General features: G+C 45.8%; 1 non-coding gene across 1 annotated transcript; it reads right to left on the bottom strand.

Annotated features, from left to right (window-relative positions):
* Positions 1-14,934: 14,934 nt before the first annotated feature.
* Positions 14,935-15,038, bottom strand: LOC120710932. The gene has a single exon (XR_005690100.1). It is a non-coding gene; the product is annotated as a small nucleolar RNA R71 (small nucleolar RNA).
* Between the last annotated feature and the right edge of the window lie 1,123 nt (positions 15,039-16,161).

The following is a 16,161-nucleotide window of genomic DNA, read 5'->3' on the forward strand; positions in this document are numbered from 1 at the left end:
TCATGATTTTTGGGCATGATCTTGTTTAGAGTATGTTCTATCTATAATAAAAAGTTCATATGTAGTACTGGTTAAATGCACCTTGAGAAGCGGTCAATCTCGCGGACGGAGACTACGAGCTGGTGCCTGCGGACTCTCGAGCGGAGCAGGAGGTCAATTTGAACTGTACTAACTTGCCTCAAGACCTGGGCCAAGCCCCAGAGGCTTTTCTGCCTGGCTAGTGCCCAAGAAGGCTAGCCCCGGAGCATAATCCCACTATTTTCCAAATTATCATTCAACTATCTATTTATTAATGCTTTGCAATATTTGTTTTCTGCATTTAAGTTTTCTAGGCAGTTGATCGAAAACCTTAGATGCATGATCCCTAGGAACCTATGTTTGATACCGGATCTTTTTATCGACTAGTTGCCATGCTAAATAGGTACGGTAGAAGTCGAGTGGTTTCCTGCCTCTCGCGAGCAAATAGGAATTGTACTTGACTTTAATTCCTGTTGAAATGTAAGGACAACGAGCGGATTTGTGTAGTTGTGATACCCCGCTGGTATAGTCAAAAATGGCTAAGGTCGCGGTGTGTGGCTCATTTCGTTAAGCGTTTGAAAGTACTAGCCACATACCGAGAAATATGGTAATCGGTAAGCTTAAGTACCTGATTGGACCGGCGAGTGGAACGATCTCGCACCCTCCTGGTAGAAGTAGGGTTTATTTTTATGTCGCGACGTACGGGTACAGAGTGGTCGGACTCTGTAGTCGGGGAGGGTGTGCCGGATCTACGGACTGGAAAGAAAGGGGAAAAGTAGCGTGGGCGGGAGCGAAGTCGATCCCCATGCGTGTGGTCTAGGTTCCCCTGGCCAGGTTGAAATTCGATTCGGAATCGTCCGCCTCTCACGGCATGAGACTGCTTAATGATTTCGGTCACATAGAGTAACAAGTGGAACATGATGATGACAATACTGCTGGTTGATTAAATGATTGCTCTACCATGTTTGTGTAGAGTTGGATGCAAACTTAGAATGGTTAATCTAACTAGAAGATGGCTAAATAAAATTTGAAATAAGGATCAACATTTAGTGGCATTTTTGGCAAACAAACCCCACCAACCCAAAAAGCCTTGCATGTCTAGTTATCGGACTATGTTATATCCGGTGACGGGTCAGTCTTGCTGAGTATTAGTATACTCAGCCTTGCTTGTGGCACTGTTTTTCAGGTACTAACTTCGAGGATCTGTTTGCGAGTCTTACTTGGCCTTGTACTCTACCTCCGGGTTGGTCTGTTGAGTGGGATGGTCCTTCAGCTGGTGCTGACCACCCTCCCGCTGAGTGATGCATTCGTAAGGGCTTTATCGATGCGTCACGTGATCTCGCTAGTTATCTTTACTGCTTCCGCTGAACGTTGAGACTTGAATAATTTGAGTAGTTGGAACTCTGTAGTACTTTACTACTCTGAACATGGTTTGTAATAAATTTTCTTTTCCGCTGCAATCACTCTGAGATGTATGAAATGTTCTGTGTTGTAATCTCTGGGCTCACCTTCGCGTGAGTGTTGTCTGCTGATCCTAGAATAGCGTGGCTTTTATCGAGGCTTCACTCGAGGAACTACCGGTGAGTGCCGAGTTGGGTCAGAGTTGCTTAGCAACAAAGATCAGTGCACCCGGGCCCAGTAGTTTTGGGTGGTTCCGCCACAGCTGGCATCAGAGCTCGCAGACAGCCTACCAGAGATGGCAACCTCGGTTTTCAAAACAACAATTTAAAACTTGACTTCAAAACTATTAAAGTTTTTGAGAGAATTTAGGATCTCCAAGGACAAGTCTAGAACGTAAAACCCTAGGGGATCTTATGGGTATGATCAGGTGGCTTATATTGTATGGCTAACTTCCAGCACATTACTTTTCAGTATTTAAATTCTGTAATTTAAATTCTGCAACTACATCATCGCCACGAAGGTATGCTTACTCAGTCAGCTGAGGGAGTCTGACCTTCCCGTCGGTGATGCGAGCCGAACGCTGGAGCTCAAGCAGTGGCCTACTTGAGCTGCTGCCCATATACCAACTTCGGTTGATTATATGGGGAGTAATGGTTCGAAATTGGAATTCAATTCCCCGTCAAAGACGGTACTCAGTCAATACGTTGTTTCAATGACGTATGCTTAACGTTGTCCATACGGCGGTAATTGTATGTATGCCGATTCTATAGTGATCGGTAATGTATGGGAACGCTTTCGTGAGTGCTGGCACGAAAGGTTCATTTTATATATTGTCAATCTTCTGCAGGTACGCTAACTCGAAATCGAATTATAGGCTATCTAGTTATATCGAGTAGCTATATAGTGAGAGACGTAATATGTATGCCACCAAAGTCATTGCGTAAGACCAAGGTTACTTGGCAATTTTTCCTTGGTAAGGACATATAGGTTCTGCATTCATTCTCAAAATGGTTAACAAAGAAATCCTTGGAAGAAAACCCAATCAAATTGGCTAAAAATCCTATCTTAAGGAGCATCTTGATAGTTTGCGATTTCAGGGAAATCGGTTTCCACGAATTTTAACCTCTGTTAAAATTTTTCAAACCAACTTGAGTCAGTGAGATGAAATGAAGCTACTTAAATCACCAAACTACTGTAAAAGTTTGAGAATTTTTGAAGCCTTCTAGCTTGGTATTTGTGATTTTAGATCTACCCTGGGTAACTGTTAACTCTGAACAGTCTGTACAACTGAAATTTTCCGACCTTTATAAGTTGTTCAAACGAAAAATCGTTCAACATGAAAGTTGTAGACAACTAAGTAATGATCTTACCATAAACATTTGAATAATTTTTGACAACTGGTTTGAGAGTTATGGTCCAAATACACCCTCTCTGGATACCCAGTTTTCCTGGTTGATATCACTCTGAATACCTGATCATATCACCCCCATGGAGTCCGAATTGATCTTAGTGGTGATCAGAGGGATCTTGTGTAAATTTTTGAGAATTTTTTAAGCAAGTTATCTACAGTTTTGGCCATTTCTTTCACTGTCCAGAGTTAGTAGTTCTTGTTACCATCAACTGATCCATCGGTCTTTTGTTGGGACAGATGGAAGAGCTGCTGGTCGTTGACGCGCAGGGGCACGTGCACTCCGCTTGCCTGCACTGGGACGGGTTTCCCCGCCGTCTTTGGGAGCTTTTGAGTGCAGCCGGTTACCTCCAGCCACCGGTTTAATATGGCCACGAGTTTGTGGAGGACGGAGTTCGTCGCTGCAGTGTGACGATGGTGATCCCGCAGCACCCGCTCAACGGGTGGGAGCCGATCGTGACTCAGGTGGTCGGTCACTACCTGCTGGACACTTGGGAGCTTACCAGCCATGAGGGCGATGACCACCTTTTGCTCTTTGCACCCTCTAGGAGGTGGTTCTGACCGCGTTCGGGTTGTTCCCTGCACCTGACCCGGCAGACCCGCTTTGGCTCGACCGGATGGCACACGTGGACGTGGTCGCTACCCTTGACCCGGTCGGGGCACTTCGGACGACAGCGATGTGCTTGGACGGTCTTTACAGACTTCACACTTACCAGAGTTACGCCGTCGCTCAGTTGGTGGACCACGCTCAGGCCTTGCACCTGGCGGTCCAGCTGAGAGATGGGCAGCTTCAGGAGGCTAGCACCGAGCTCGAGAGCAGGGCTACTCTTATCGCCCAGCTCCACGGTCAGGTTCACGAGCTTCAGGACACGGTGATGGATCGTGACGCTACGATCAACTTTTTGGAGGACCAGTTCCACGACCTGCAGCTTGAGTTGGACGAGGCCCAGGGGCAGCTCCACGCGATACAGCACGCGCAGGATGCCCTTCACGCACCTCCCGACGAGATGCAGGTGGACGAGGAGGACGAGCCCCAGGAGATCGAGGGCGTTTCGGAGATGGACTCTGAGGACCAGGCGCCGCAGCCCGCACCGGTTGAGGTTCACACTCCCGCGGCGAGTGAGGCATCGGTCAACATGTAGACCGGGGCGCTGTTTCTTAGCTTTTGTAGACTCCTCTTAGTGTAGCCTACTTTTGGATCATGGCTACTAGGCTAACTTAGAGTTGAGTAACCCCCTTAGTACTGATGTTATGAGTGACCAAGTAGAAATGAGAGAATGATGGATGTAATGAACCCCTAATGCTACTAGTGTGAATTATCACTGATCTGTGAAAAGCTGAAAGCAGCAGCAAGTTCGAATTTTTATCCTCTTTTCCTTTTGGATTTAGCTCCTGAGTTGAATACCAAAGTTGTTACAAATTTCATAGGGAACATGCTCGCAAAATTTCAGCCCAAACGGATTAGTATCGCAGGAGATAATCGCAAATTACAGAAGCTGTGTTTTCTGTGAAACAGAAAAACCAGAGGAGGAGTAAATGAATTTTGCGACTAACCTACTCTGGAAATCTGACTTTGTGATGACTACCAAAGTTGTAGATCATGAAATTATCTATCTCCTGTAAAAAAAATTTCAAGTTTATATCATGTACAGAACTCCAGTTATGAGCGTTTTTGTATCACTGGTTTTCTGCACGACGTGATTTAAGCAATTCCGAATATTTACATGTCATCTTGAGTTGAAATTCCCATTCGAGATGATGATAATGATGAGTCTAATGCAAAAGTACTCACATTTCAGATGGTGGGATCGACTCGAGGCACCCCTAGTGGTTTTGGAGCCGGGGGGGAATGGCGATCCACCTCCACCTCCTCCACCAGTGGGTATTGCTGAGGTTCTTGCCGCCCAGACGGAGATTTTGCGGCAGTTGGTTCAAGCTCAGCAACAACCGCGGGGTGGGCATCATGCTCATCATGCACAAGAAGCGAGCTACCAAGATTTCCTCAGTACTCAGCCTCCGCTGTTCAATAAAGCGGATGAGCCTCTGGACGCGGACGCTTGGATTCGCACCATCGAGTCCAAGTTTTCTCTATTGACTACTCCTTGTTCCGAAGCGAACAAGACTCACTACGCCGCGCAGCAACTTCGCGGATCAGCTCAGTATGTGGTGGGATCATTACCACGGGATGCTACCGGCTGATCATGTGGTGAATTGGAATGAATTCAAATTGGCTTTTCGAGATCATCATATTCCAGCTGGACTTCTTGACCGTAAGCTCAACGAGTTCTTGGCCTTAACTCAGGGGCACTCGTACTGTGGTACAGTATGCCCAAGTATTCCGTCAATTGTGTCAATATGCTGGACATCACACGGATACCGACGCTAAGAAGCGTGAACGCTTCCGTCGAGGCCTTAGTACCAAGTTACAAGAGAGGCTAAATCTTGTCCGAGCGGACTCATTCAATGAATTGGTGAATATGGCTATATCTCAGGAGGATCTGATTTCTGCACACCGCGCTGAAAAGAAGCGCAAGGCACCTGCTGGACCCTCGAGTGCCTCTGCACCGAGGTATCGTATTGTGCAGAATAACCCACCCGCACCCTCTCAGAAGGCCCCTCAGCCAGGGCGTTGGATTATTCGACCTCCTCAACAGCAGCAGCAGACTCGATTCGGGTTTCCTCAGCAAGCTCGATTTGCACCTCAGCAGCAGCAGAACGGCCCTAGGCCGACTACTCAGCCAGCCGCTCGCCCTGATAATAATAACCGCTATTTCAGATGCGGGAGTCCGGATCACTTTGCCAAGATGTGCCCCCAGGCGGGACAAACTCAAGGGCAGGCTTCTCGCAGAAATGATCAAAACAAGGGCAAGAGGCAAACCATTCAAGTCAGGCAGGGCCGACTTAATTTCACCAACTTGGCTGACCTTCCAGAAGGAGCACCAATTATGTCGGGTACATTCTCCATAAACCATCACCCCGCAGTTATCTTATTCGATTCTGGTGCATCTCATAGCTTCATTAGTTCTAAATTTGGAGCAAAAGTTGGGTCAGATTTTTGCCACACAAAAGGGTCATTTATGATATCTACTCCGGGTGGTAAAGTTGCATCAAATCAAATCGTTAATAATGCTCCACTTAGTTTGGGTAGTAAAACCCTTCCTACCACTTTGATATTGTTGCCACTAGAAGGTATGGACATTATTCTAGGAATGGATTGGATGAAAAGACATGGGGTAATGTTAGATATCTCTTCCCGAGCCGTTGAGATAAATTCTCCAACTCATGGTCATTCAGTTCTATATTTACCTCATCATCAAGGTCACAACTCTTGTGCCTATGCCATGAAAGATATTCGTCTCGAAGATATTCCGGTAGTCCGTGAATATGCAGATGTGTTTCCGGACGATTTACCTGGTATACCGCCAGACCGGGATATTGAATTTGTGATTGAACTTCAGCCTGGTACAGCACCTATTTCAAAAAGGCCGTACCGAATGCCGCCTAAAGAATTAGTTGAATTAAAAATCCAGCTACAAGAACTGTTGGACAAGGGTTTTATTCGCCCAAGTGCTTCACCTTGGGGCAGTCCAGCATTGTTCGTAAAGAAGAAGGATGATAGTCTGAGTTTGTGTGTTGATTACCGGCCTCTCAATGCGGTGACCATCAAAAATAAATATCCACTTCCCCGCAGTTGATGTACTGTTTGATCAGTTGGCTGGAGCCAAGATCTTCTCCAAGATTGACCTCCGTTCGGGGTATCATCAAATTAAAATCCGGCCTTGTGATATTCCCAAGACCGCCTTCTCAACCCGATATGGTCTCTATGAATATTTGGTTATGTCTTTCGGTCTCACCAATGCTCCGGCTTATTTTATGTATCTCATGAACTCGGTATTCATGCCGGAACTTGACAAGTTCGTCGTGGTTTTTATCGATGACATTCTGATCTATTCCAAGAACGAGGCGGAACATGAGCAACATCTGCGCATTGTTCTTCAACGTCTCAGAGATCATAAGCTGTACGCAAAATTCTCCAAGTGTGAATTCTGGCTGGACACGGTCAAATTTCTGGGTCACACTATATCTAGTGAAGGCATTTCAGTTGATCCCAGCAAAGTACAAGAAGTGATGGACTGGAAACCTCCTACTTCAGTTCATCAGATCCGCAGTTTTCTCGGCTTGGCGGGGTATTACCGCAGATTTATTCCGGATTTCTCCAGAATTGCTAAGCCCATGACAGAACTACTAAGGAAGGATGTCAAGTTTAAATGGAATGCAAAGTGCGATGAAGCATTCCATACTTTGAGAGCACATCTAACCACTGCGCCAGTTTTGGCTCAACCTGACAACAATAAACCCTACGACGTTTATTGTGATGCTCAGGTACTGGCCTTGGTTGTGTTCTAATGCAAGACAATCGGGTGATAGCATATGCTTCCCGAGCTCTTCGGCCACACGAGCTAAATTATCCCACTCATGATCTTGAGCTAGCCGCAGTTATTCATGCTCTCAAGCTTTGGAGACATTATCTTATGGGCACTCATTGCAATATCTATACCGACCATAAGAGTCTCAAATACATTTTCACTCAAAGTGAGCTGAATATGAGGCAACAAAGATGGCTGGAATTAATCAAAGATTATGACCGGGAGGTTCATTATCATCCGGGTAAGGCTAATGTTGTGGCCGATGCGTTCAGTCGCAAGGTTCACTGCAATTGCCTTTCAGTGGAGTCGTATAATGACACATTGCGTGCTGAAATGCAAAGGCTGAAATTAGAGATCATCCCTCAAGGTTCTTTGAATCATATTTCGGTGGAACCGACACTTCATGACAAGGTCATCATGGCACAACTACATGACAAAAGTGTTGGTATCATCAAGCAGAAGGTGGTAGAAGGTGAAAATAAATATAAGTGTTTCCGAGTGGACCATAAAGGAATTTTGTGGTTCGAGGATCGCCTAGTCGTTCCCAAGAATCCTGAGATGCGGAAACAAATCCTGGACGAAGCACATCTCTCTAAATTTTCTATTCATCCGGGTAGCACCAAGATGTACCAAGATCTCAGGCAAAATTTTGGTGGACTCGCATGAAGAGAGAGATTGCCAAATATGTCGCAGAATGTGACACCTGTCAGAGAGTGAAAGCTAGTCACTTGAAAGTTGCTGGAACTCTCCAACCTCTACCAATTCCGTCTTGGAAATGGGAAGATATCAGCATGGATTTCATCGTGGGCTTACCAAATACTTCTCAGCATCATGATTCCATTTGGGTCATTGTTGATAGGCTCACAAAGACCGCTCATTTTATTCGAGTGCATACTGAATATCGAGCCAAGAAATATGCTGAAATCTATATTGATCGGATTGTCTGCCTACACGGTATACCCAAAACAATTATATCGGATCGTGGTCCTTAGTTTGTGGCAAGGTTTTGGGAGCAACTCCAAGAGGCTCTCGGAACTAAATTAATTCGAAGCTCAGCTTACCATCCACAAACTGACGGACAGACCGAAAGAGTGAATCAAATCCTTGAGGATATGCTTCGAGCAAGTGTCATCCATTATGACAAGAGCTGGGACAAATGTTTATCCTTGGCTGAGTTTTCTTATAACCACAGCTATCAGGCCAGTCTGAAGATGGCACCTTTCGAGGCCTTGTATGGTCGACGGTGTCGAACTCCTTTGAGTTGGTCCCAGACTGGAGAACGTCAAATATTTGGACCCGAATTAGTGATCGAGGCTGAGGAGAAAGTAAAAATAGTACAAGCAAATCTCCGAGCAGCCCAGTCTCGGCAAAAGAGTTATTTCAATAAAAGAAAGGATCCTTTGAAATTCATGGTTGGTGACCACGTCTACTTACGACTGTCCCCAACTCGAGGCGTTCAACGTTTCGGAGTCAGGGGTAAGCTAGCACCTCGCTATGTCGGGCCATATGAAATCAGTGAAGAATGTGGACCCGTGGCTTATCGTTTGCGAGTTCCTTCACGACTCGCCGCCATCCATAATGTTTTCCACATATCCCAACTCAAGAAATGTGTTCGAGTTCCTACGGAAATCATTGATCAACAAGAAATTTTAGTGGAGCCCGATCTCTCATATACCGAATATCCACTCAGAATTCTGGATCAAAAAGAGAGAGGTACTCGTCGAAAGGTGGTAAAAATGTATAAAGTTCAGTGGTCTCATCACACTGAAGAAGAAGCCACCTGGGAGACGGAAGATTATCTTAATCGACATTATCCGGGTTTTCTTAGCTCCACCTCAAGTATATCATTTTCCCCACCTCAATTCCATCATCCAATCTCGGGACGAGATTCTTTTTAAGGGGGGTAGGTTGTGACACCTCAGGTGTCAGTACATTTAAATACAACCAATGTACCTTAGTTAAAGTTAAAAGAAAAATTTGGGAAATTAATTCAAAAAGAAAGGGTCAAATAAAGGACCAATTATACAAAAGAAATTAAAGGAGACAAGAAGAAGAGTGAAAACTATTCAAATTTCAATTCAAAAAGGTGCACAAAATTTTAGTTGGCTTATGAGAGGTGCTTCAATTGACATGTGCTCAATTGAACTTCAGCCAAAATCAAGTCAAAAACTGAATAAAACCAAAGTCCTTTTGTGCAAATTTGCAATTGTACAAATAGTTCAAAATGTGAGTTTCAAATGAAAATTTGCATAACACGAAAGTTGTAGATCTTGAAAAGTTATGCAAAAGTGGTATTCAATACTTTTTCATTTGAGCCCTCCAAATAGGAGATAATTTTAGTTTACCGAAAGGTCCCTGGAATTTTCAGAAATCGCAAAAGAGTCCCTATCTCCATCTCTCTCTCCCGGCTGGCTCTGTTTCGCCCGCTGCCCGCCGTACGCCGCCGGTGGACTTCGTCCACCGCGCGCCCGCGGCCAAATGGACCCGGGAAGTAGCCCAGCGCCACCTGGCCCGCCTCTTGGCACCTCCTCACGCGCACACGCGTCCCAGGCCGCTCCCCGAGACACCACGACACCCCCGCCCGGCGCAGCGCCGCTGCCTCCTCCGCCCGCTCGCCATCGAGTCGCCCAGGGCCAAATCGACCGCCCCCAGTCACTACATCCCTCACCCAGGAGCTCCTTGGCCTATAAAGACCCCCAGAACTCCACCGTCGCGTGTCTTCTCCCCCTTCTTCTTCCTCCCGCCGCTCCGCCATGGCCGCCGAGATCCAGCTCGCGCGGACCGGCTAACCCAGCCCTACATTGCCCCCTCCGACCACCGCAGCAGCTTCGCCACCTCCTAGTTACGCTCCACGCGCGTGGAATCGAACCCAAACCTCATCCCGACGCCGCTCCCCTTTTGCGCCGCCGCCGGCGAGCTTAGGCTCACCCGGACCGGCCAGCTCCGAAGGAGACCGAGCCCGACAGCTTCCCAGAAGCTTCCACAAGCTCACGCGGTGCTCGTGCACGCCCTGTTCCCCTACCCCGAGCCCTCCTTCACCTCCAGCGCTGGCGAACCGAACAACCGACCCGCCATTGCCGATGACGAGCTTGAAACCGTGCACCAAACACTCGAACGTCGACCAGGGTAGGTGTTCCTCGATCCCTTCTCTCCCACGCGCCTCCCCGTGGCAGCCCCGGTAAGCCCTGCGTCGCAGAACACCACCGGCAAGATGCCACGGCGGAGAAGGCCGGCCAAGGACCCGGTTGTAATTTCTTTTTTTCGTTCAAGGGTGTTTCTGCAAGTATTCCAGTGTATACCAGTGAACTTATAAAATGCGAAACAAATCACATAAAAATCAGAAAAATGTAAACTCAACTGATCTGGAATCCTTGTAACAAGATCTACAAATTTTGTAGCATTCACATCTGCAGAAACTCAACCGAAATTAATCTAGGGAAAAGAATAAGAAAACCACCTTATGCATGTTCATGAAGTTCTGCTAAGAAAATGACCTTGATTTTTGGATATATTATCACCAATGTAAGTTTAAGATCACAGTAAAAAGATGGCACCCAACCAAAATAGTGATCATGTTGGAACAATCAAGATTCTCTAAACTGTTGCTATCATTCTCGATTTAATACTGGAAAATATACACATGATCTTGCTCTGGAATTCTTACTGCATACATGTGTAACGGAAATATTGTAAATCCATAAATTTCAGATTTGTTAGAGTCCATTTGCTATATACCATGATTTATGCTTGTTTAATCAACTTAATTCTTCATATATAGTTCTTATAATCAGAAAAATCTATATTTATTTCTGGAGTCTCTTTTTAGCTATGTGTTCCTGTATAAAAATTTTGAACTGCAGTTACTGAGTTTTGCTTTGTTGAATAATCATTGTTAGCATCTTAGGGCTAAATTTACTATTTTTGTTCTAAGTAATCTACAATGTTTCTGATCATGATTTTTGGGCATGATCTTGTTTAGAGTATGTTCTATCTATAATAAAATGTTCATATGTAGTACTGGTTAAATGCACCTTGAGAAATTTATGCTAATTCATGTTAAGTTAAATGCATAGGCAATTTATCTTGTGGTTATAAAGCTCAATAATTTTTTTGGAGTATATTTAGCTCATGGTTAGAGTCTGGTAAAATTTTGAGAACCAATTCCCTAGTAAAACTTTCTGTAGATTTAATCTTTGTTAATGGCTTGCTAGTTTTATTCTTTTTATCACCTCTGCTGTATGAGTGTATAAAATCGGGAAAAATTTCAGTGCTGAGTATGTGCTTTGAAGTTGCTCCCATAAAATTTGTAGCTCCAGAACCCACGTGGAATGTTCTGTACAAAAAGGTGAAGCAACTAGAGTAATCCTTGCATGAATAGTTATAGATTTTTCTCTATGGTTAGATGCTGAAATTTATATCATGAATGTTCAGGGTTGGATCTGTGTTACTTTAGTTTTTTTTCATTACTAGTTCATGAGTAGAGTTGTTATTATGAAATAATGAAAGCATGCTAGGTATTGAAATTGAAAATGAAAACCAAAACCCCCACTCATTCATGAAGGAACGTAGTTATGTTTACTACTCTATAAACGATTGCCCATAAAATGAAATGTGAAATCATCACTAAATTAACTTTGTGAACTACAACTTTATCGTGAAGGAAAGAAATCGTTATCCATGAATAACTCATAATCTGGCATTGCATATAAAAGCGGTCAATCTCGCGGACGGAGACTACGAGCTGGTGCTTGCGGACTCTCGAGCGGAGCAGGAGGTCAATTTGAACTGTACTAACTTGCCTCAAGACCTGGGCCAAGCTCCAGAGGCTTTTCTGCCTGGCAGTGCCCAAGAAGGCAAGCCCCGGAGCATAATCCCACTATTTTCCAAATTATCATTCAGCTATCTATTTATTAATGCTTTGCAATATTTGTTTTCTGCATTTAAGTTTTCTAGGCGTTGATCGAAAACCTTAGATGCATGATCCCTAGGAACCTATGTTTGATACCGGATCTTTTTATCGACTAGTTGCCATGCTAAATAGGTACGGTAGAAGTCGAGTGGTTTCCTGCCTCTCGCGAGCAAATAGGAATTGTACTGACTTTAATTCCTGTTGAAATGTAAGGACAACAGGCGGGGTTGTGTAGTTGTGATACCCCGCTGGTATAGTCAAAAATGGCTAAGGTCGCGATGTGTGGCTCATTTCGTTAAGCGTTTGAAAGTACTAGCCACATACCGAGAAATATGGTAATCGGTAAGCTTAAGTGCCTGATTGGACCGGCGAGTGGAACGATCTCGCACCCTCCTGGTAGAAGTAGGGTTTATTTTTATGTCGCGACGTACGGGTACAGAGTGGTCGGACTCTGTAGTCGAGGAGGGTGTGCCGGATCCACGGACTGGAAAGAAAGGGGAAAAGTAGCGTGGGCGGGAGCGAAGTCGATCCCCATGCGTGTGGTCTAGGTTCCCCTGGCCAGGTTGAAATTCGATTCGGAATCGTCCGCCTCTCACGGCATGAGACTGCTTAATGATTTCGGTCACATAGAGTAACAAGTGGAACATGATGATGACAATACTGCTGGTTGATTAAATGATTGCTCTACCATGTTTGTGTAGAGTTGGGTGCAAACTTAGAATGGTTAATCTAACTAGAAGATGGCTAAATAAAATTTGAAATAAGGATCAACATTTAGTGGCATTTTTGGCAAACAAACCCCACCAACCCAAAAAGCCTTGCATGTCTAGTTATCGAACTATGTTATATCTGGTGACGGGTCAGTCTTGCTGAGTATTAGTATACTCAGCCTTTCTTGTGGCACTGTTTTTCAGGTACTACCTTCGAGGATCTGTTTGTGAGTCTTACTTGGCCTTGTACTCTACCTCCGGGTTGGTCTGTTGAGTGGGATGGTCCTTCAGCTGGTGCTGACCACCCTCCCGCTGAGTGATGCATTCGTACGGGCTTTATCGATGCGTCACGTGATCTCGCTAGTTATCTTTACTACTTCCGCTGAACGTTGAGACTTGAATAATTTGAGTACTGAACATGGTTTGTAATAAATTTTCTTTTCCGCTGCAATCACTCTGAGATGTATGAAATGTTCTGTGTTGTAATCTCTGGGCTCACCTTCGCGTGAGTGTTGTCTGCTGATCCTGGAATAGCGTGGCTTTTATCGAGGCTTCACTCGAGGAACTACCGGTGAGTGCCGAGTTGGGTCAGAGTTCCTTAGCAACAAAGATCAGTGCACCCGGGCCCAGTAGTTTTGGGTGGTTCCGCCACAGGTATGTGGGATCCTTCGGATATGATCGTGCTCCACGGTGTGACTGGGGTAGACGGCAGGTGGTGACAGCCCTGTCCGTCTGGCGTAACAGCGGTGTTGCATTTAGCGTACTCCCCGACGTTCGGGTTCGGTGTAGGAGTTCATGCAAAGAGGTAACGGAACTGGATGTACTCCAGTGCGGGACCTTCTCCCCGCTATCCCATTTTCCTGGCACCTGCAGGCCTAACCATGATCTAACATGACCCCAGCTTTGGATAGAAGCACTAGGACACCTAACCTAGCCTAAGCTCCAGCTGACTTGACGTAGGATAGAGTAGTTCTTTGTTTTATAGTTTCTCTCCTTTATTCCTTCCTCTTGGAGTGTGGATGTGTACTGTGTCGCATTACCCTTGCTTATTCTTTACTTGGACTTACCCCTGTTAGAGCACTGCCTATTGCTTGAGGCACAATGTCATGGTTAATGTTATGTACAATACCTTTGCCACTGTCGTCCTTTGGGACACAAATAAATGACGATACCCTTACTCTCCGAGTGAAATGCTACAACGGTATATCCGTGCGATTGCGGATCCATCTGTAATTGTATTGATTATACCACGAGAGTGGCACCCCTTGGGTGCAGTTGCTAGGATGGGTTCGGCGCCCTCATTTCTAGTGACTGCACTAAGGACTGCCAACAGGCATTTCTGGCGCTGTTGCTAAGGATTAACCATTCCTAGTGATTGCGCTAAGAAATGTCAACAAACATTTCTGGCGCCGTTGCCGGGGACGGCATGTGAACAAAGATATTGTGCTGATATTAATTTAGACCTTGTACTCAGGATATAGTCTTTACTCTTTCAGGCTAATGTCACTTTATATCTTCTCTTATTTTTTATTTGAAAGAAGACAGGGGTAGTGTATGACCGGTTTCTCCCTGCCGGAAAACTACATAGACAATCCAGAGAGGCTCGTGAGAAGGGCACGACCTCGCGTCGTTCCTCCTCGCGCTATCCTCCCGGCACAGGAACCCATTTCGGAAGCACCACTCGTTCTTGAGGCTATGGCTGAAAAGACTCTCCGCGAGTTCTCCGTCCCCTCCACTGACAATGTGGCCACTGGCCCCAACATCAATGTCGGGGACGTGAACTTCGAGCTCAAATCAAGCCTCATCAACATGGTGCAGGGTAGCCCTTTCTGTGGCAAGCCGAATGAGGATGCAAATGCACATTTGCAGAATTTTCTGGAGCTCTGCGACACCGTTGTCATACGGGGTGTCGCCGCCGACATTGTCAAGCTTCGTCTGTTTCCCTTTTCCCTCCTGGAGAAGGCGAAATAGTGGTTTTATAAAGAAAAGGACATCGACACCTGGGCCAAATGCTCCAAGGCGTTCCTCGTAAAATTCTTCCCGCTGGGCAAAACAAATGCCCTACGCGGGAAAATATCAAGTTTCCAGCAGACGGGGATGGAATCCATCCCAGAAGCTTGGGAGAGGCTACAGGAATACATCCTGGCCTGTCCTCATCACGGCATGGATGAGTGGTTCGTCCTGCAAAGCTTCTACAACGGGCTCACAATGACATCTCGAGCCAACATTGATGCTGCTGCTAGAGGAGCCTTCCTCGACCTGACTATCGCCAAAGCAAAAGAATTGGTCGAGAAGATGGTCTCCAATCATAGGTGGAGCGATGAATGACTCCAACCCCGTACAAAAGGCATGCATACCGTCAAAGAGACGGATATGATTGCCGGGAAGCTGGACCTCCTAATCAAGAAGATGGAGGAAGGGAGCAAACAACCGATCCATGCTCCTGTTTACGCCATGGGTTCGCACTTCACGTGCGAAGTCTGTGGTAATGAAGGACACTCGGGGAACGATTGCCCCGAAACCCGTGAAGACTACGCATACCTCAACAACAACAACGGGTACCATCCACCACAAGGAGGCCAGGGGTGGAAGCAGCCACGTCCACCTTTTCAGGGAGGTAATAACTACAATCCTTCTTATAATTCGAATTTCAATTCAAACCAACCTCCCTTGAGAGAACTTGTTCGTGGCCAAGTTAAAATCAATGAAAATATAAATAAAAAGCTTTTGGCCAATGACAAATCCCTGGAAAGTTTAAATGTCAAGCTTGAAACTTTGTCTTCAACTCTTAAAAACCAGTTAAGTTTCAACAAAATGATCGAAACCCAACTTGCACAAATTGCTGCTTCGTTACCTACTGTTGAGAGCGGGAAGATCCCGGGGCAACCCAAGTCTCCCGTTGAAAATGTCAGCATGGTGTCTACCGGGCGGCATAACTCGTCCCGGAGGCCACCACGCAATAACCATGCAGGTAGGTACTATCCCCCAAGGAACGACGTTTGTAATGGCATGGTGGCAGCGGTGCAAGAGGATCCAGGGGTCCCCATGATCAGCTGCTCGATCTACATCAAACACTTCGAGCGATGCCTATGCGATCTGGGAGCAAGCGTGAATATAATGCCCAAGGTAATATATGAAGCACTTGAATATCCTGCTCTTTCCCCAACAACTATGCTCGTACAGCATGCAGATTCAACCATTCGGTATCCCTAAGGGATAGCCGAACACGTTTTCGTACGAGTACGAGACGCCTTCGTCCTTGCCGACTTTGTGGTAATGGATATGGAG

This window comes from Panicum virgatum, chromosome 5K (genome assembly GCF_016808335.1).
Source record: "Panicum virgatum strain AP13 chromosome 5K, P.virgatum_v5, whole genome shotgun sequence".
Taxonomy (NCBI): Eukaryota; Viridiplantae; Streptophyta; class Magnoliopsida; order Poales; family Poaceae; genus Panicum; species Panicum virgatum.